At 39.4% G+C, this 21,742-nt stretch overlaps 1 protein-coding gene across 1 annotated transcript in view; it reads right to left on the reverse strand.

The window, feature by feature from the left end:
• Zbtb20 (zinc finger and BTB domain containing 20) overlaps window positions 1–21,742 on the reverse strand; it is a 739,030-nt gene that overhangs the window by 365,571 nt on the left and 351,717 nt on the right.

Here is a 21,742-nt window from a genome sequence, read left to right on the forward strand (position 1 = left end):
AGAGGAAAAGGCTGAAGAACAATTTTGCACACAAATGGTCCCAAGAAACAAGCTGGAGTAGCCAGTCTAGTATCAAATAAAATCGACTTTCAAAGAAAAGTTATCAAAAAAAATATAAGGAAGGACACTTCATATTCATCAAAGGAAAAGTCCACAAAGATGAACTCTCAATCCTGAATATCTATAATCCAAAAGCAAGGGCACCTACATTCATAAAAGAAGTGGAAGCAATCCCACTAAAATCAGGGACTAGACAAGGCTGCCCATTCTCTCCCTACTTATTCAATATAGTACTCAAAGTCCTAGCCAGAGCAATCAGACAACAAAAGGAGGTCAAAGGAACACACATTGGAAAGGAAGAAGTCAAAATATCACTATTTGCAGATGATATGATATGATAGTAGGCTTAAGTGACTCCAAAAGTTCCACCAGAGAAGTAATAATTCTGATAAGCAACTTCAGCAAATTGGACATAGTACTACCTGAGGACCAAGGTATACCACTCCTGGGCATATACCCAAAAGATGCTCCAACATGGAACAAGGGCACACGCTCCACTATGTTCATCGCAGCCTTATTTATAATAGCCAGAAGCTGGAAAGAACCCAGATGCCCTTCAACAGAGGAATGGATACAGAAACTGTGGTACATCTACAACGGAGTACTACTCAGCTATCAAAAACAATGACTTCATGAAGTTCATAGGCAAATGGAATTAGAAAGTATCATCCGGAGTGAAGAGGTAAACCAATCACACACACTCTCTCTCTCTTTCTCTCTCTCTCTCTCTCTCTCTCTCTCTCTCTCTCTCTCTCTCTCTCTCTCACACACACACACACACACACACACACACACACACACACGAAGACAAAAAACCAGAAACCAAAAACCAAACAAACAGACAGACAAACAAAAAACCGCACTTAGTATGCTATGCACTCACTGATAAGTCATGTAAGTCCAAAAGCTCGAATTACCCAAGATACAATCCACAGATCACATGAAGCTCAAGAAGGATGAAGGATGGCCAAAGTGTAGATGCTTCAGTTCTGCTTAAAAAGGGGAACAAAAATATTCATAGGAGGGGACATGGAGACAAAGTTTGGGGCAGAGAGACCGAAGGAATGGCCATTCAGAGCCTGTGCCACCTGGGGATCCAGCCCATATACATACAGCCACCAAACCAACACAACATTGCTGATGCCAAGAAGTGCATGCTGACAGGAGCCTGCTAAAGCTGTCTCCTGAGAAGCTCTGCCAGAGCTTTACAAATACAGAGGCAAATGTTCACAGTCAACCATTGAACTGAGAACAAGGTCCCCATTGGAGGAGTTAGAGAAGGGATTGAAGGAACTGAAGGGGTTTGCAACCTCATAAGAATGACAATACCAACCAACCGAAGCTCCCAGGGACTAAACCACTACCCAGAGAGTACACATGGAGAGACCCATGGCTCCAGCTGCATATGTAGCAGAGGATGGCCTTGTTGGGCACCAATGGGAGAAGTCCCTGGTCCTGCCAAGGCTGGATCCCCCAGTGTAGGGGAATGTCAGGGAGGGGAGGTGGGTAGGGATGGATGGTTGGGGAGTGGGGAACACCCTCTTAGAAGAAGGAAGAGGGGCAATGGGATAGGGGGTTTATGGATGGAAACTAGGAAAGGGGAATAACATTTGACATGTAAATTTAAAAAATACAATAAAAAATTAAAATAAAATAAATAAAAGAAGTCAGGACAAGAACTCAAGCAGTGGAAGAACCTGGAGGCAGGAGTTGATGAGAGGCCATGGAGGGGTGCTGCTTACTTGCTTGCTCTCCAGTGCTTGCATGACCTGCTTTCCTATAGAACCCAGGACCAGTAGTCCAGAGGGTTCTCTAAACACAATGGCGTGGGGCCTCCCACATCAACCACTAATTAGGAAATGCTCACAGGCTTGCCTGGGAGCCCCATCTTACAGAAGCATTTTCTTAATGGAGGTCCCATCTCTCAAATGACTAGCCCTTATCGAGTTGCTATAAAACTGCCCAGGACATCTCCATTCCCTTTCACTGCTGTTGCCAAAGACATTCATGAACCGACAGGATAGTTTTTCATCACTTTTCCTCCCCATTTTGATATCTGACAATTCTCCACAGAGTAGTAAGACATCTTTTAGCCCATACAGGAGAGTACAAGACCCATAAAAAAATAAAAGGAAAACTAAAAACCATACAAAGACCAATCCCTGGATGGCTACTGTCAAGTCTGTGGCATGATCTTTGCGATTTAACCCTATTCATATACATGGTCACTCTCACTTCATATGGACTATGCATCTTATTGCCCTCTTACAATACCCTTTTCCTCTGACTAAAATATTCTTTCCTTTGGTTACCATTGCTAAGCTTCTTCTCATTACTTAAATATGTTTCCAACTGTATCTTTTTCAGTGAGACCTTTCCTACCTACCAATTCCAAATCACATTTTCTCTAGAGTATCCCTGCTTTCTACCTTACACTCCATTCTTTTCTCCATAAATTTAATATTTTAAAATATTTTTTTCTGTTTACTCAATTGTGGCCTTTCTCTCCTATCACAAGGTAAGCTTTGTTGGGGGTGGGACTTGGGGAGGGTGTCTTCAATTTATTACTGTATTTCCACTTATCAGAACAATGTCTGCAACAGTACAAGTGATTGATACCTACCAAATGACTGAATGGGGAAGAGGTGAATAAAGTGTTCTAGTACTGATAAATCCCATCTCAGTCATATGAACTTTAAATAGAAAACACTTATGCTTCGCAGTGCGGTGAAACTCTGGATGGCGGCCTCTGTTCTTTCCACCCGACTGCTCAGGCTAGTCTGGGAAAACTCCTACGCACTGCGGCTAAGGTCCTATAATGTCACTCCTGAGAGGAGTCGAGTCAAACTAGACAGTTGGCTAAAGAATATTATCTCTTCCAAGCTTGTGACTGAAAGGTTTTCCCAGTGCAACAAGAACTTTGGCCCGAGGAACTGTCAATCTGGAGGTGAAATAAAGTATCCTTATGTAGCAAATATACTGTGAAATCATCAACTATAGTTCTTCTTTGTATTCACATATCCAAAGCCTCCCTGAAGAGGGTAGAGCTTCAATAAATATTTATTAAACACATAAACAAACTGATTTATTAAACAACACAGTTTTAAGCGATGCTATCTGACTAAGATTTGTGACAGCGTTAAGTGATTTTACTGATAAAACAAATGCTCAATTAGAAATATGCTACTGTAGAGGAATTTTAGACCAACAACATGGCTGCTCTGGCAAGGGATCACAACCAAAGACCTTCTAGGTCTATATGGTGCAGCTGGGATGCAGACACATCTGGATTGCAGGATGATCTGGTTAGAATTCAGACACATTCTTAGTACAAACCTTTAATCCCAAACAATGCAGGCAAGGCTTATTTGTAGAAGGAAGCAACCATATTTGAAAGTGAATTCTAATTGAGGGGCAAAGTGAGCAATCAGAGAACTATTTGACAGAATGAGTCAGAGATAGGATATGCCAACTCTCACAAGAACAGACAGAAAAGAGAGACAATTTAAGAGATCACTACTGAGAAGGAGCCAGAATTAGAACAAATCACAAGAGTTAGTTTGAGGCTAGATAAAGCAATTCAGTCAGAAACCAAGAGAAGCTGTATTGAATCAGTTACCTTGTAGAGGAGTTTGATTCAGAACATCTGAGTTGAACAAGCCATAGTTCAAAAAGAACTAAAAAGGGTGAGCTTATTAAGCAGTAGGCTTCCAAGACAATTACGTCAGGCAAATAAAAGATATGTTTACATGCTACATAGAATTTATTCTTGTAGTCTTCCTTTATAGATTGGATTGGATCCATGTATATGTACATACAACTTATAGTATAGTTTGATATATCTTGTATCTGGTTCTTAGTACAGGTGTTGGGCTATAAGAAGGGGAATGAACTCTAAAGCAATGGATAGGTATGTTAGAAGAGCTGGCAACAATTAGTGAGGATTAGAGAGTGCCAGTCCACCATCATTATCAGATGATAGATAATGAAAATCAAACCAACTAAAATATGGATTTCTACCTTGATTCCACGTAAACCTTGAGCTCTGAAGCCCCTTCCTGAACACAAGGAAGCAGAGCTGATGTTGATTTACTATGAGGCTGCAATCTTGAGTATTACTTTGTTGAAGTGAAAAATATACAATGCATAAAAATGTCTAACTTTTTACCCAAACTCTTAGAGTAAGGTAAAATAGTTTACCAAATGGATGCCATGAAAACTGGGCCTTACAAATAGATTGTTCATTAGTTGCTGAAGCATTTTGAAATGACGTGAATGGCAGGCGTGAGAAAACATAACTGTAACTGTTGAGTCAACATGCCTTATGAGAATCCATAGATGAGTTTCCTTTCCAGTTTCTTTGAGATGAAGGATCCTCTGGCTTTAGACTTTGATTATGAAACAATAAAGGCTTCAGATGAGGTGACCACATTTATCACAGTTTAGCTTAAGAATTTGGTTCTTTTATATGTATAATATTTTTTATATACACTCTTCAGATAGATCTAGACTCTGAAGTAGGCATGGTAGGCATCTTGGCAGTACTAGGTTAGAAATGCCGCACGTAATCAGCTTTGGATATCCTAGTCCACTGCACAATGCATAAATCCCCTCTCCTTTAATTTCCTTTGCATTTTCCCTGCATTTTGGACGTCTTAGTTGGGTTTTAAGAGTGCAGGTTTATACTGATTTTACTATAATCAAGGACATTAATTTGAGGTTGTTAGGACAATTTCCTATACTTGAGAAGAAAGGAAAAAGTGAGACCAGCCATAGAGACTGTACTCAATTGACACATGGACTCATCTATTTTTTTATAACCCCAAATGTGGTACTTTCTGATGGTGATGTCACTATGAGGAATTAAAATTTTCCTATTCAGAGTACATGTTTTCTACATACCCCATGACTAAACACATGCAATTACGCTACAAAGGGCAGGATCTACAAAGCCATGGCAGCCTGAATTCTGCTCAGACATTTGTCAGAAGACAAGTGGGGGCCTCATGATCCTTTTGCCCAAACACCAGCCCACTAGGAACATCTGGCTTCCTGTGAGCTCCAGGGTAGTGGTTGGCTTTGGAGCATACAATACCCATCAGAAATATTTCATCTTCCAAAGAGTTTAGAGTGCCAGCTTTAAGCCTTGAAGGGCACTAGCTTCTTTCTAAATATTTCTGGTCAGTCATAGCAAGTCAGTCTACTTTTGAGGTTTCATTTCTTTTATGTCTTTTAAATTTAATGATAAAAAGAAACATCTAAATTTATAATACACATGAAACAGTGAAATTAGGAAAAAATTCTATTTGATGTATGTCTGTTTTTTCTTAAGTTCCCATGACTAAAAAGATCAACAGTTAGCTACATTTGTAATATTTATGCCTCCCAGACTCAGGGTAATGAGTTTCATCTCTGATCGAATTTTTATAACTGACTTTCATTTACCTGTGAAGTAGGTAGTAGGAAGCCTTAGTATGCATTGCCCTAAAGAATCAGATGCAAGAACGAGTTCTATGGCAAGGAATAGAAAAGAAAAAAATTGTCCCTCTAATCTGCCCCCACCACTGTACATCCCTGCTTCCTGCAGGTCCTATGTACAAATAATGACATAGGTGAAATACAGAGGAAGATTAATCGAAATCAGAAAATCATTATCCTTTAGCTCTCTGCTTCACGAAACCCTGGTGTGTCCTCTTAACTTTGGCCAAATGCCTAGCTGAGAGAATTCTTCCACAAGATGAACACGCTTCAGAGCAAACTCTTATCCTAATTGATGGTTTTAAAAGCCCAACCCTGCGTTCTGTTTAGGGCTTTGGTTAGGCAGGTAAGCCAAAACAGTGGAGACAGGACTTCCTCCATTACACTGGCTGGAACCCAGGTTGCACTAATTCAGCCTAAATAGAAAACCTCTGCTTTTCCATCCCTTTGTTCTCTTGGATGTCACAGCTTCCTGCTCTATTCGCTTCCTTTTATAGTCTTCCCTCACTAAGCATTTCAGGGGAAGAAAAAAATAGCTAAATAAAGATCACAGTCTGTTCCATTGTGTCCCCTTCTTCTTCATCATCTTCTTTTCCATTTGTGCAATGTTGTGGCACCTATTAACTACCAATGTTTTCAGAATGACATTATACAAGGTGCAGGCTGTACCACTGTGCCCTAAAAATATCAACAACTGCATTAGTCTCACAATAATTAATGGCAGGCATTATGCAAATGACAACTTTTTCGCTGCAAAATAATGACATTTCTTCATTTTGAGCAGAGTTATGCAAAACAATGAATTTAGGATGATAAATCACACAGGAGAATTAAGAAAGCCATAACGTTCCTGCCCAGGCAGGCAGAAAGATAGACAGACCAACAATTTAGAAGACATTGTTTGTTCTCACACCACTATAAAAAATCATAGCCAGTCGGCCATTAATGTGTGTGGGGTTTTTTTTCTTCTCCCCTTTAGGCTACAATGCATAAGGGGATGCTAAATTCTAGCAACTGGATCATTACAAGTCACAAGCAAATTTTTCTTTATTAACCTTAATAAGTCATTCACTCAGAGACTACAGTCATCAGGCAAATAAAAAGTATCACATGCCATTCTGCTACACATTAACTAATTCCTTATGCAAACATCACAACATATAGCAATTACTGCCGCTCAAAAACACAAAGTCATTTTCAATTTATTTTATTGCTTTTATACTTGGCCATTTCCTGTAGCACATTATCGTTTCTTTCCATAACAACCGGAGGTGAAATGGAGAAGAATTCAGTAGCAGTGAGCCCTTCCCCAGCCACCTCTGTCACACACACCTTTCCCCTGCTTCTGACTACAAAGGAAGGGTGGGCTGGGTAGGATGTGAGGGCTCCTTCACAGTGAATCCCCAAACAAGCTCTAACAGGAGTGGCACAATCAGCCCCTGCACCCGGTGGCAGAGACCCAGGGCTCACTGTCGCTTTCCTGGATTCAGTAAAGCAGGGTAAAATCGCAGGTCTAGCTCTGCCACTGACAGGTGAACATAGAAGTCAGCACACGGGTGTTAACCCAGTAGATGCGCATTACAGCTAATGAGAATTAGAGGCTGGCTAGCGCCTGTTGTTCCACTCAGCACAGGACCTGTCTCTTCTAAAGCTGTAATAAATACTGAAATACTAAACCCACCAATGTTAAACAGGATCTCTTTTTCTCTTTGATCCCATAGCAATCTTCATCTAAGATTTCCAGGACCTGAAATGAAACCGTTTCATTTCTCTTGATGTTTCTGGCCCATTTTACAGACTGACAAACATTCTGAAGAATTAGGGACTTCACATACAGTTGAACAATGAGGCAGCTAAGATTTGACCTCCTCTGAGGCATTCTGACCTGAGACTTGTGGCCTCCCTTGAGTAATCAGAACACTCTTTCTGGATGGTAAATAATCATGTAGAAATAGCCTGTCCATGTCCCGTTTCCCACATCTCCATCCGTTTTCCTAAATCCACAACCCATTCCCTCCTTTTAAGGTAGAACACTTCCAAAACACACTCAGGAAAAGCTTCCTTTTCAGACTTTCTTCCTGAAGGGAATAACATTTTGCAGTTCTCCTTAAATAAAATCCAGCCCATGCTGGATCAATAAGAATGATGCCCATTTCCCTAATGGCAGCCGATTGCCATTTGCTATTCAAATCAGACTAGATAAATTACAGTACATGCCAGGGAACAGGCCAGTGAATTAAGACAGGCCTCCAGAGGACCAGCGATATTATTAATCTTTTAAGACACTATCATATTTCTTCTTGACAGTGTGCGTAGACTCACAGACACACTGCACCCAGATTGAAATATCAGCTGCAGAAAAAATCAATAGTGTTAGAAACACAATAATTTTTGGTCTGCAGGGCCTGCACCATACAACACTTGGGCTCTCTGTGCCATCGCCTCTCACTGGATACTTCCCAATTTCCCCTTCTATAGCTTTTGATCTTCTTTTTCCAGTCCACGGTTTTAAAAGCTTGTAAACCCAATGACAAGATATTACCGAGTTCCCACCATGAATATGAGCCACTATGGTTAACATCGGTTTTCCGTAGGCTGACATGAAACCGAAATGCAGGTTTTCCTGGTAAAGTGCTTTGCTATTGGGTTGCTGGTCTTGTGCCCTTAGTAAAGGGTCCTACCTCTTGTGAACCAGGTTCTATTACAGATAGAATTAGAGACACAAAGGCTTCAGGGAAGAGGATGGAGAGTACTGTGTGGTGAGAAGCAATGTCCAACCACATTCTAAAAACAAGGGCTTCGCTCAGCCTACGTTATGACACACTCCTGTTGCCACCTATCAGAGCAAGTGACAAACAACTTCCTAGTCAGGCTCACGGAGGACATAAGAACTTAAACTAGGCAGAGTCTGTTGGATCGTGGTGGCTATCCTTCCCATCTTCCTGGCTTGGTGCTGACTGTTCTTTATGGTTTCCACTGCAGTCTGGAGTTTCTGATCCATGCTCATACTTTCCAACTGGTAAAGAAGCGTAAGCAAGGACAAAACAGCAAATGAGGCAAAATGAAAACAAAAGCAACTACTCACCTAGTAGCGCGGAGAAGCCACCATCACTAGGCACCTCTGGAGTCTCTTCATCCTACTGCTCTTTCTAGCTACTTCTCACTCTTCCTTCGTTTTATAGGAAACGTAGTTAAATAACTATATTTACTATCACCATGGCTCCACTTCCTGGACTTCCCCCATGTGTTGCGATCAAGCTTTTATGCTATGCGCTCCACCATCCTCACTCCTGTCAAACCCTCTGGTCACACTGCTCTTCTCCTTTCACTCAGCTTTACAGTGAGGATGCAACACTGTTAGCGACTTTCCCTTTCCTGAAGCACTGTGGTTATCTTCTGGGAGACCTCGTCCAGAGTTTCTATCACCTTATTTGGGACATGGAATCCATTAACGTCTCAGCATATCTAAAGCCTGTGGCTCACAGTTCATTCTCAAGTTGCTCATTGAGACAGTCTAGCACATTTGGCCAAACAATGAATTACGAGAAGGTGCTTCTGAGAGATTTGAGTTTGGGATGTTTGACTTTATGACTTTCAAATGCAGGCTGAAATAGAAAATCTAAAATCCTAGCTCTGGTTTAACTTGAAGCTTATGAGTTACCTATCAGTTATCTCGTGGTAAAATGTATTACCTACTTTAAAACAGCAATGCATTGTGCTTTCTCTATAAATTTCCCAGCAGCATTTTATATATGCCCCAGACAAGTACATATCCCAGTTACCGTGTCAAAATACAGTGAAGACAGAGTGTCTTCATGACAGGATTTCATAGGGACCTCCACACTGAAAGTGAACAGTGTACTCATTCATGGCTCTATCTTATTTAATTAATTATTCTACTCTGGTTCTTCTATTCTGTCCCTTCTGAGACACATGCATGGCAGGAAGTAGAATGAAAACATCCCCAAGTGAGCTGAAGTAACATGCCCATGTTTTCGGTGCCAGAATAAATTCCAGATTCTAGGTGGAAAGAACCACAACATGAAGATTCTTTTAAGAGAACACGATATTCTCTGTAGTACCCTCTCCTCTGCTGTCAGATGGATGCAGCTTAAGTTCATTTGTGGCTCAGGAGGAGAAATGGTGCCCTTAAACATGTTATCACCACATCTGGTCACTGGCAAGGTAAAGTACCAGAAAACAGCTCAAGGTTGAATAAAACCAAACACTATCCAAATAAGCCACCAAAAAGATCCCAAACTCTAAAGTGAGCTATGCTAACAAAATGAGTAAAGATTATTACTCTCTCCTTTGTTTTTGTTTGTTTGTTTGTTTTGTTTTGTTTTGAAACAGGATTTTCCGTGTAGTCCTGGCTATCTTGAAATTCCCTTTGTAGACCAGGCTAGCCTCACATTCTGAGATCTACCTGACTCTTCCTCTCAAGAGGCATAAGTGTTAGTTTTTAAGAGGAGAAGAATGGGTTCAGGGAGGAGGCCAATGGGGTAAGGGAGGAGGAGGGGGAGGGGGAGGGAAGGGGAAGGGGGGGAGGAGGAGGGGGGAGGAGGTCAGAATCATTTGCATGCCCCATGCTGTGCAGAGGATTCTGGCTTCCTTCTTCTGCTTAGATTCTGCTATAGAGTCAGGCTCTTGAATCCTTAACAAAGGTTTTTCCTTTATCTAGACTGAAACACGTATTCCATTTTGGACCTTGAAAACAGAGTTAATCTTTTAATTATAGATGTATTTATTATTATTATTTTGGTGTGCGAACTGTTTCACAGTGTTAAACTTTAGCCATATTAATCTGGAGTTGAGAGGAATCTCTGATTGTCAACTAGCGATTTTGTAAACAGTTGTCTCATAGGTTAAATATTAACTTGAGACTTTTAGCTCACAACTCTCATCAAGAGGAGGAGAGAAAAGGTCAGAAGGAAGGAGTGAACAGCACAGCAAATGTACAGAAGGGCAAGGGCAAATAACGTTGAGTTCTGCACAAGAGAATTGTGATTGAAAAGCAAGAGAAAGGGAGAAATGGATTTTAAATAACTCTTCACTATAAGAAGCATTTTGTTTAAATTCAACAGATCTGATAAGAAATCATTAGGAATCCCCTTCCCTCTTTCTCCCTCTCGTTCTGGACAGAGTCTTATGTCTAGCCCAACCAAGGTGGTCTTGAACTCCTTAATTCCTCCCTCAGCAGAAGGCTGTGATTCTAAGCATGCACCACTATGCCCAACATCTTTATTTAACTTCTGTTATATGAAGGTATGCTTATTAAAGAAATATTTACTAATTTAGATTACAGCTTGAATTTCTGAAGCTTTTACAGCTTATAAGAGTTTCAATATAACTCATCTTTTCCTTTCACCAAGTCCCATATCTTTCTTTATAGCTAAGCCGTTCTACCCTCCGCTGCTGAGGGAGGATGCAAGAGGGCCCTTGGATCCCATAGACTATGCAAGCTCAGAGAGTGGCCGACTGCAAACACAAAGGCTTTATAGTCTAGTTGTTGGTGAAAACCAAGGAAGGAGAGATGTTACAAAATTTTAAAATTACATATATAAAGTATAAAATTCAAAGTAATATTGAAAAAGAGAAAAGAGAGGAGGCTTAGAACAAAGAAAAAACGTCATATCTTGAGCACTTATTTATGCACCATTCATTTATCCGGTACCAAGTAGCTCTGGGATCTCAGATAGAAGCTACTGAATAAACAATACTGTGCAGGCAGACACTGACCTGTGCTTAAGGTAAGTGAGATAGACAGAGAGAAAGCAAGGAATTCATGTGTTCAGAATGAGACTTGGAGATAACCAATACCATCATGTATATAGAGCTGGGGTATGAACAACTTCATTGTGATGAAAAAAACTCAAGTTGCACTTAGAAAAAGAATGTCTAAGAGTTGGGCGGTGGTAATGAGATTCAGGTGTGGGAGGGTATGGGGACGAACACAGAAGCAGAAAATTGAAAGATGCATTTTGTAGCAACAAGTAAACATGGTAGTTGGAATTGTAATAGTAGAGAGTGTTGAGAGATCGGCTGAGTGTGGAACGGGAAAGGGTCCTTGAACTCTAGGCTGAAGGAACTACTTTGTTCTGTGGTAAAAGACAGGAATTGAAGCCCTGTCAAAGTCCTATCTTGTTATCAATAATTAGAAACTAGAAATAGAGAAGGCACAAGTGGAGCATGCAGAATCCACATACTAACCATCCATGATAACCCAGCAATTACGTGATCTGACCGACTGGCATCAGTCAAGTGATGGTGGTAGAGTCTGGAGATACTGCGTGGGAAGTGATGGAGTTAACATTCTAGCTGGTGCTGGGCACTGGACTGAGCACTTTCCATAGACTAACCCACGTCAACTGCATGTTGACCCTAAGAAGTTAAAAAGAACTGGTTTCCATTTTACAGATGCAGATTATGAGGACAAAAACACAGGTTATCTGACTGTACATCCTACTCTCTTAGCCTATGAGCACTCCTTTCTCTGCCACAGACTCCTGGGGGTGAGTTATGTTTCTAGATTCCACAGGATTTCAGTGCCTGTTAATGAGTCATGGGTCCCAAGATCCTTGGGATTCCTCATGCTGGAATTTGGTGGGAAGTAAAAAGTTTATCTTTACTTCATTTTGTATATTTGTTCTCAAAAGTTCAATTGTGTTTAGAGTTAACGTATTTATTTATAATAGAAGTTACAAAATTAAACCATGTAAATCTCAAAACTCTTCAAAAGATAATAGCAGATTCATCTTTTCTGCTTTCACTAATATACATTTGAAAGAACGCGCTTTGGGGGCAAATAGGGTATACTAAAAGGTAACGTGTGCACTGGCATGATTAAACCATAGTCAACAGCGAGAATGTAACGTTGTAGGGTTAAATGCATTCCTGTTCAACTCATAGCTTAGCTACAATTCCAACGGTACAACACAGAGCAAGTTACTTTAAGCATTTGGGTTAGCTGGGAAAATAACTGAAGGGGAAACCAGATGTGTGTAGGTTGAATGATCCTATGTAATGGCATGGGTCCATGCACATCCAGAAACTGAAACCCAGAAGGAAGCTGTTATCTGAGAGAAGACAAAGTGCAACTCGCTTCTATCTCTTTTTTAAAATTTTGCAAAACCTATGGGGGGAGGGATCTGCCAAAGCTGCCAGTTTTAAAAGAAAAATAAATTATTTCCAGAGAAGCAGAAACCAGTTTCAGTTAAACAGGAGATTTTAATTGCAGGGAGACATCAGCTGAATAGTTTAGCCTGGACTCACAGCAGCCAGCTCAATATATAGTAAAGGAAAAAAAGCAAGCTTAATTAGCCTTAAGATTTTATACAGCAAGGCTCTTCCCTCCCACACCTTGTCTGAGTCGAACGGGTGGGTCACCCTCCTTTTCAATCAGGCTTCCTCCCATCCTTTCCTCTGTTGCTGTCATGACAAGCCAATGGTAGAATGACATACACATGAAAACACGGTTCGAGTAATTACCGCACCGCGGCTGCTTGTTGTCTGAGCATCATTTTATGTCTTCCAATCATACAGGTCCTTGGACTTCACAGCTCCATGTTCAAATAGGGCTGATGCTGATTATATTATGACATTACAGCAAAGACAGGCAGATCAGACAAAGTGAATTTCACTCAGTAATTAAACTGCGGTTTCTTTCGTCTAAAGTCCAGGGCAGGAATAATCTAAAGGCAGCTCTTTATCATTCGGCTTAGTGCTGGGATTTGAAGAGTGGGCTCTGATATGATAGCTAGCCCTGAATCTGTCTGACTGGTGGCCTCACGTCTGTCTAACTTGCACAAATAACATCAGATCAAGATACATTTACAAGGTTTTGCCCTTCGCTTTTTTTTTTCTCAAAAGGAAATACAAATAGATTCAAACATGCTGCCATTTCTGTGACTTCATTTCTATTACAAATGGCTGTTCAAGACAGCAGGTCTTTTCAAACGTCATGGCATTTTCAAAAGAATGCTTCATAGTTCCACTTAGCACAATGCCCTGATGACATCGTTTTCTTTCTTTCATTGTTTCAGACTCAGTCTGAACATCTGATTGGTTTAATCAACAGCCTTTCCTTTTGCCCAGAGGTTCTACTTTTATTTCAAAGAACTCACTGTAGGACTTAGAGATGCTTCCTTCCTCCTCTCATTCCTTGGTGTAGTTGATAGCCCTAAATTCTTTAGAGAGTATGGGCTGGGTCAATGACTGAGAATCCCTGATTCTCACAGATATAAGCATGAGGCTTTATAAAGAATGGCTCACCAGCCCCCATTCTAGACCAAATGATCCAGAATCTATAGAATTTAGTTAGAAATAAAATCTCTATGCTCTAAGTTAGTAGGTGACATGAGTGTACAGAGTTAAGAAGCGCTGAGTCAGCTAGACAGTATACCAGCTGTATTTGCAAAAGATTTATCAAAACAAGCCATTGTTAAGGGAAATGAGGCCTGATATTGTTGTAGGAAATCTCTTAATTAGAAGATTAAAAAGCTCATTCTAGTAGCCTTTGCATAGGAAAATATGTACTCCAATCTTCAAAGGGCAGTGAGGAGAAGGCAGATTATGAGATAGCCAGATGTATAGTGGCTTTGCTTGTATTGGTCTAGGGCATACTTTGGACGTGGTGGCTTACTGACTGAGATGATCACACGGTAACATTAGGGCTTACAACTGTATAATTTACAATGACTGTTGCCTGACATAGAGTCTCAGAGTTTGGAAACAACTTGGAATTAGCTGTCATCTATTTTAACCCCTCTATATGGGAGTCTTTAGCAAGAGAAAGGGAGGATTGAGAAGATCTGGCTTTAAAATTCTGCCTAAGCCCTGGTTCAGAGTTTAAGAACATATATTTTAGAGTCAAAGTGAATTCAATTAATGTGTTGGGCTGTCTTCAGACATTTACTTGTCTAAGCCTCGATGAGCATACTTTAATATGGGATCAAGAGTATGTGTCTCTCAGAGCTACTGGGGTTTTATATTAATTTAGATAAAAGTGCCCAGTACACAAAATGTCAGAATTCAATAACAGCCTGTTAAAGGCAAACACAGTAATTGCTGAAGGCTGTCACCTAGCCTTTATGCCTAAAACAAACAGTTTTAGAACTCACAGATCAGCTTTCTGAAAAATTTCATTCACCAAGCAAGTAGAGAATGAATCCAAACAGAAATGGCTTTCAAATTTTACTGAGCATAAGCATCACCTGGAAGTGACCATTAGAAATGCAAATTGCTGGGCCCCAATCCCAGGGTTCTGATTCAGTTTGTAGGGTAGAATTTAGGGATATACATTTTTGCAACAATCTGGTTAATCCTGACCAGGATAGAGAGGACTTTCTTGGATAATGACATCTATATAAAAACCAGACATTTATTTCCAAAATAACTATAGAGTGTGACCCGATCCAGGGGAGCCTACGCACTCTATTTCTTAGGCATGAATCTAGCTTCATGAATAAGAGGCATGTGCAAATGAAAAATGTTCCGAGTATGGTTATGCTTACCACATTAAGAGTTCAGTTTTCTTCACTAAGCACGGTTTTTGAATAATTATCATTTAGTTACCTAAACTAATATAAATTTATTACTAGTAGGTACATGTGAATCTACAAGCAAGACCAGATCAGTTATCAACTCATCCTTTTTCTCTTTTACAGAATGTTAAAGTAGCTTTCTGAAGATTAGTAAATTCTTTAAATAAGCAAAATCAGTTATTTCCTATTTTAAATGTAATGAGAACCAATTATTTTAAAAATGCATTAATAGTTATTAATAAATGCAACTGATACATTAGCCTGCTACAATGAATACTTTTGAATTTAAATGGAGATGGTTTTGAATCTAAGGAGAAATTTAAACATTCCATTTCCAAGAGTTTTTAAGGAAGAAGTGGTGAAGTGAAGGTTAGAATTATGCTTAAACTTTACAATATAACCTTATGCTAACAAATGACCATTAACTCCGTATTTTCAAAGTTCTATAAGGTGCAACAGGTAAGGGTATGTGTGTGCGTGTGCGTGTGTGTGTGTGTGTGTGTGTGTGTGTGTGTGTGTGTGTGTGCAGGCGTGCACGCAGGTGGGTCTGGAGTGATGGCTCAGTAGAGCTCAGTAGAGGACCCAAATTTGGTTCCCAGCATTAACAATGGGTAACTCACAATCATTTAACTTCAGCTTCAGGGGGTTCTGATGACTTCTGCTAGCCTTCATGGTTGCTGCAGTCATGTGTACAAACCATTCAGAAACACACACACACACACACACACACACACACACACACACAAACACACGCACATACACACACATGCACAGGATTTTTAAAAATTAAAAAATAAATATTAATAAAACAAGTAAACTGAGGTCTTCAATGGTCATGGAGCGTATGATTTTGCTGGGGTAAAATAGATATTCTCATGCGAAATGAATGACTACTCCAAGGCAATGTATCTTAGTGGCCATATAGATGGCAGAAGGATCTTTTGGACACATAACTTAATGCAAACTCTGGTTAGCTACTTAAGGTGTCAGAATCAGAGTCACAGTACCCTTTAAGGAAACTCTGATGATTTGAGTGAGAACCAAATAAACACAATCACTGTTCATCACAGCAGAATTTTCAAGTGTGTGTGTGTGTGTGTGTGTGTGTGTGTGTGTGTGTGTGTGTGATGTACCACAGACAATACTTAAATGGACTGTATAGGGATTAAGACCTGTAGAAGACAAAATTAAGAGAACAGTAGCATGGCTGAGTTGGATAATCCAAGGTGAACAGCTGGCTACAGAGTGACACAAAGATCAATAGAATTTTGAAAAGTGAGGAAAACTAAACTCTCCAGGGTGCGACTATAAGATAAGCTGTGAGTAGACTAGCAAGCTTTGACAATGGTTGCATTTCTGTGGTACAGCTTTTACCAAAACAGTTTCTTAGTGGAATTCAACATCACTTTGGAGGACTGGCATCCGAGTCTCCCAGGCAGACTGTTCAATACGTACTGCACACACCACATACAAGTGTCTCATTCAGAGCAGGCTGAGATGAGGGAGTCTTTGTTGCTAAGGTATTCCTAGGCCATGTTAATAACACTGATCACTCAGAGATTCCCTGCTTTGGTAAAGGGTAGGAAAGTACCATTCCTAACGAGGCAGATGGAGAAGGTGGTAAGATCATTTATTCCTAAGAGTAGGAAATTTCCAGAAAGTAGTAAATGAACACACAACAACCTTTCTTTTCATGTCCTATGAACTTTTCTTCCCACTTCCATACTAAGTCAGAGAAGAGATTACTTGGAGATTACCCAGAACAGACTTCTTACATTGCTGTAATCTCTTTATTTGGTAGATGTGCTAAACTGCGTTAATGAGAGGATCCATGGTAAAGTAAACCTGAGCTGACCAATGTGGAAACTTGAAGAGAACTACTTTTAATGCTATCAAAAGCTAAACATAACAGTATATGATACTGAGGAAGACAATGGAGTTCCTACTCCACAGGGTCTCTACCAAGCAGCGCTGGACAACACTACAATGCTCTCCTAAAACCCACAAGCTAGTCTCAGTTCCCCTTTGCTTTCACCAGGCAATCATGTCAGTAGGAGGAACAAGACTCCCGATCAAGTGTGGGTTACTGTTTTATCACTGTCACCTTCACTTTAAAAATGTTCTTCAAGAGACATTTTACCATATAGCAACCATACTGTAAAAACTATTTTAAGGGGGCAGAAATTAAAATTAAAAGCTCTGGATAAATAAAATACAGTAATTTTCAGGTTAGCACTTAATTTTCAAAAATAAGGTTTTTTTTTTAAGTTTAACTGAAGCTTTATATAAAAGTTTTTGTGGGAAAAGAGTCTAAGGTAGATATAGAAACGTCTAAACTCTAAATAATATTTCAATAACTTGCTTATTTTCTAGCCATTCATCTATCTCTAAAGCATACTATGTAATTACAAAGTATAATTAATAATAATAATAGCAATAATTACCACAATACAATGAGAATAATGACAGCACACACCATAGACCCAGAGTTCCAAGACAGAGGCAATGATCTCTACATGGGTTTACAGGGAAGAGAATGTGGGAGCAGTGATAGTGAAGGAGAAACTGAAAGGATTTATTTTCTTGTCCTCCACAGAAAAACAGACGCAAATTTTAATACCTACTGTTAAATACTTCACTCTGAAGATCAGCTCAGGTAGTTTAAAAGAAAACAAGATGTGGCCTGGAATGTCTCTTAGGAAGAAGCACGGATGTAAAATCCTGGCTAATCCCAATTCTGTTTCTAGTTAAGCACCTCCATCCACTCATAAGATGAAGAAATATTTGTAGCATGTTTTTCAGCTTATAGTCTCATACCATATTACTGGATTTTTGCAAGAAACCGATAGGTTAGATAAATTAAAAAAATAACATTATTCTGACCAAAGGACAGAATTAAAATGTGAAAAATAAAAAGAAATGAATCTTTACTAAGTATCTATATTATGTCAAGCAAAGCCCACCTCAAAAGAAGCTTCAATAGAGAGTTCTATATTCTTCCCAGCACACCACAAACTCAATTTTTACTGCAAATGCCAAGTTACAGTAATTGCTCCCCAAGAGGAGGATGACTGAATTACTGAGAACTAAAACCATTAACAGTGTTCTGAGGTTTTCCCTGGTTTGCCTGGTTTTGCAGTTCTGTGACCCAGGTTCTCCTGCGGGCTAGACTAGAACCTACCCCTTAGCTACAAGCCCAGCTCTACTGTAAACTTTTAATCTTAGTTCTTTCTTGACAAGACAGCTCCTTTCTAGTGTTACTAAGTCTGCCCACAAAGGCTCACTCAAGGGAGATGATGTGTCATTTCACTGATTTACAGTCCTGACTTTGAAAAGTCACTCCAAGCAACCACAGACACGAGTCAATCTAACCATGTTCATACAACAAGATTCTTGGCAAGAAAGACACACCAAGAGAATAGCCAACTTCAGTGCTAAATTCTGACAAACTCTCAACTTTAACCTATTAGTTTATATGTACGTTGGGGCATATAACTATTAAAACAAGCAGAAACAACAAGACATCCATGGACAAAGTAAAACATTATTCATTCTTTACTCAGTTAAAAAGCTATAAATTTAGGCTTTGAAATCTCTTTCATGAACTAACACACTACTTTTCAGTTTTACTTTTTAAATGTGTTTACTTGTGATTTGTGGTGAAGTGGTTTTGTTTGCTTTGAGATCCTTATTCCTTCTTCTTCTTCTTCTTCTTCTTCTTCTTCTTCTTCTTCTTCTTATTATTATTATTATTATTATTATTATTATTATTATTATTATTTTATAATACAACTTCTGACTTAGAGCATTTAAAGGTTTGGCAAAACTGAGGTCCTCCACATGAGACAGAGGTTTCACAAGAAGCAACATTGGTAACTTGGGCAGCAGAAGTCAAGAGAGATCGAGCAAAAATGTAAACATTTGTTAAACAAAATTGAATGTAGATATTAAAGGAAACATTTATTGAAAGAAGACTGCTTTATACTCCAGACAACCAGCATGCTATGAGGAGCTTTTAGAAAACTGTAGAACGTCACAGTTGGTTCATAGAGGCTTTAATATTTTTTTGTTTTTGTTTTTTGTTGTTGTTGATTTTGTTTTTGTTTTTGATACAGGGTGTCTGCCATGTTTCCCGGGCTTACTTTGAACTCACAATATAGCTAAATATGACCTTGATCTTTAATGCCTCCAATTCTCAAGTAGTGGGATTACAGGAGTAGGTTACCATTAAACCAGCTTGGATTTTATTTCTACAAATTATCCACATTAGCAGAGTCATTAATATTATGTATTGAAATCATACTTGTAACAACTATTAAAATAATGGTTTTAACTTGTTGGGACTTGGGAAATTTCAATTTGTGAATATCTCATCCTGTTTTTAACTACTGTGTTTCTAAAATTCCTATATTAAAACTCTAAGTCCCAATGTCAGTCTCTTTGGAGATTGTCAAGTAATTGAGATTAAATGATGTCATAAGGTTGGACCATAAAAGAACAGGACATAGTTTATATAAAGAGAGGAAGACACAAATATCCATCTGATCAAATGAGGAAAAAGTCATTCTAGGACATAGGAAGCAGGTCACGTGCAAGACAAGAAATGAGTACCCAGGAGAAACCAAACTTTCTGACCCCTTAAGATTTTTAGTCACTGGACCTGAGAAATAAATTTCTCCTATGTAAACTCCACACCTGTGCTATTCTCTTGTGACAGTTCTAGTTGGCTAAACACTAAAAGTCTACTTTAGCACAATAGGAAATTCTTTTTTTAATTTTTAATTTTTTTAAAGATATTGAATATTTTATTTATTTACATTTCAAATGTTATCCCCTTTCCCAGTTTCCCCTCCAGAAAACCCCTATTCCATCCTCCATCCCTCTGCTTCTATGAAGGTGCTCCCACCCATCCACCCTCTCCTGCCTCCCTGCCCTAGCATTCCCCTACACTGGGGCTTCAAGCCTTCACAGGACCAAGGGCCTCTTCTCCCATTGATGTCCGACAAGGCCATCCTCTGCTACAAATGCGGCTGGAGCCTCCATGTGTATTCTTTTGATTGGTGGTTTAGTCCCTGGGAGCTCTTGGGGGGTGTCTGGTTGGTTGATATTGTTGTTCTTCCTATGGGGTTTCTTAAAGGCACATTAAAGGGACTTATTAAAGTCAGCTGTCAGATTATGAGAGGTATAAGAAATGTCATCCCAAAGGATCATTATATTCTGTTTCTGAGATTGAACTAGATCTATCCTGTAATCTAATATATTTCCTTTTTCTTTTTTTTCAGCCTTTGAACATAAAAGGGTGTGTGTTAATCTCTAAGTTTTAATATTGAACAGAATTTTGTACTCTTGAGTGGTTCAGCAATTCTCATGTTCTCCTTGTTAGAATAACAGAAACCTACTTAGAACAGCTTGTAGATAACTGCCCTTGACTTCATATATACAAAGACAGCTCTGTTCCTCCTTCCCAAATTTTCAAACAATTCTAACCCCCTTAACCATCTCTCACAGAGTTCATTTCACTTTTCTAATTTCCTTGTCACTTACTTCTGAGGATGTTTCTGTTTGTTTAGTTTTCTTATGCATAGCTTTTAAGGCATCTTTCCCTCAATCATCCATGAATATGATCACCTTGAAATGAAGACAGAATCTTCCATTATTCATTTTTAAAAATTATCTAATTAGAGATCATGCATCATATATTTTCAATATGCTTGTGGAATCTGGTTACCTTATCAACAGCTTTTCTCTGCATCTGAAGTCTTGTCAGGTGCAAACATGGTGTGATGGTTTGTATATGCTTGGCCCAGGGCATGGCACTATTTGGAGGTCTGGCCTGGTTGGAGTAGGGGTGTCACTGTGGGCATGGGTAAGACCCTCACCCTAGCTGCCTAGATGTCAATATCCCACTAGGAGCCTTCAGATAAAAATGTAGAGCTCTCAGCTTTGCCTGCCCCATAGCTGCCTGGATGCTGCCATGCTTCCACCTTGACGATAATGGACTGAACCTCTGAACCTGTAAACCAGCTCCAATTAAATGTTGTCTTTATAAGACTTGCCTTGGTCATGATGTCTGTTCACAGTAGTAAAACCCTAACTTAGACACATAGTGAACATATAATCACCAAATTCACCAAGCAACAACAACAACAACAACAACACCCAACACCTGATGACCAAGATAAAGCCTAGTATATCCAGGTTTGATTCCGTAAGAAATGATGTTTCCCTTAAGAATTGTTCGTACTCAACAGTTTCAAAATCCGAAGTAGCTTAGAAGTATAGGGGAAAACTTAGTATTGTTGTTTAGCTAAATTACCATGGCATCAAGCTAACTTCTAAGTCAGTATGCCTGTAAAATAGACAAATGCTACTCTTAGCCTCAGAGAAGCTTCTCTGCAGGAATACAGAACACAGTGCTGATCAACGTGCAGAGATTAAATGACAGTTGAGTTCTCTGTTCTCAAAAGGACTTTTGTTCTACTTCTTATTTTTAGGGAACATCACAGACCAGTGGGCAGAAAGAATGTAAGACCTGAGCAATGAGGAAAAGAATTATGAAATGTTATCTTCTAGTCATGACATAATCTATCCAAGAGTGATCTCATAGCAGCTCTGGCTGCCTGCGTAAGTCTAGACCTGCCAACAGTCAATCAGAGATTGGA

Source organism: Rattus norvegicus, chromosome 11 (assembly GCF_036323735.1).
Source record: "Rattus norvegicus strain BN/NHsdMcwi chromosome 11, GRCr8, whole genome shotgun sequence".
NCBI lineage: Eukaryota > Metazoa > Chordata > Mammalia > Rodentia > Muridae > Rattus > Rattus norvegicus.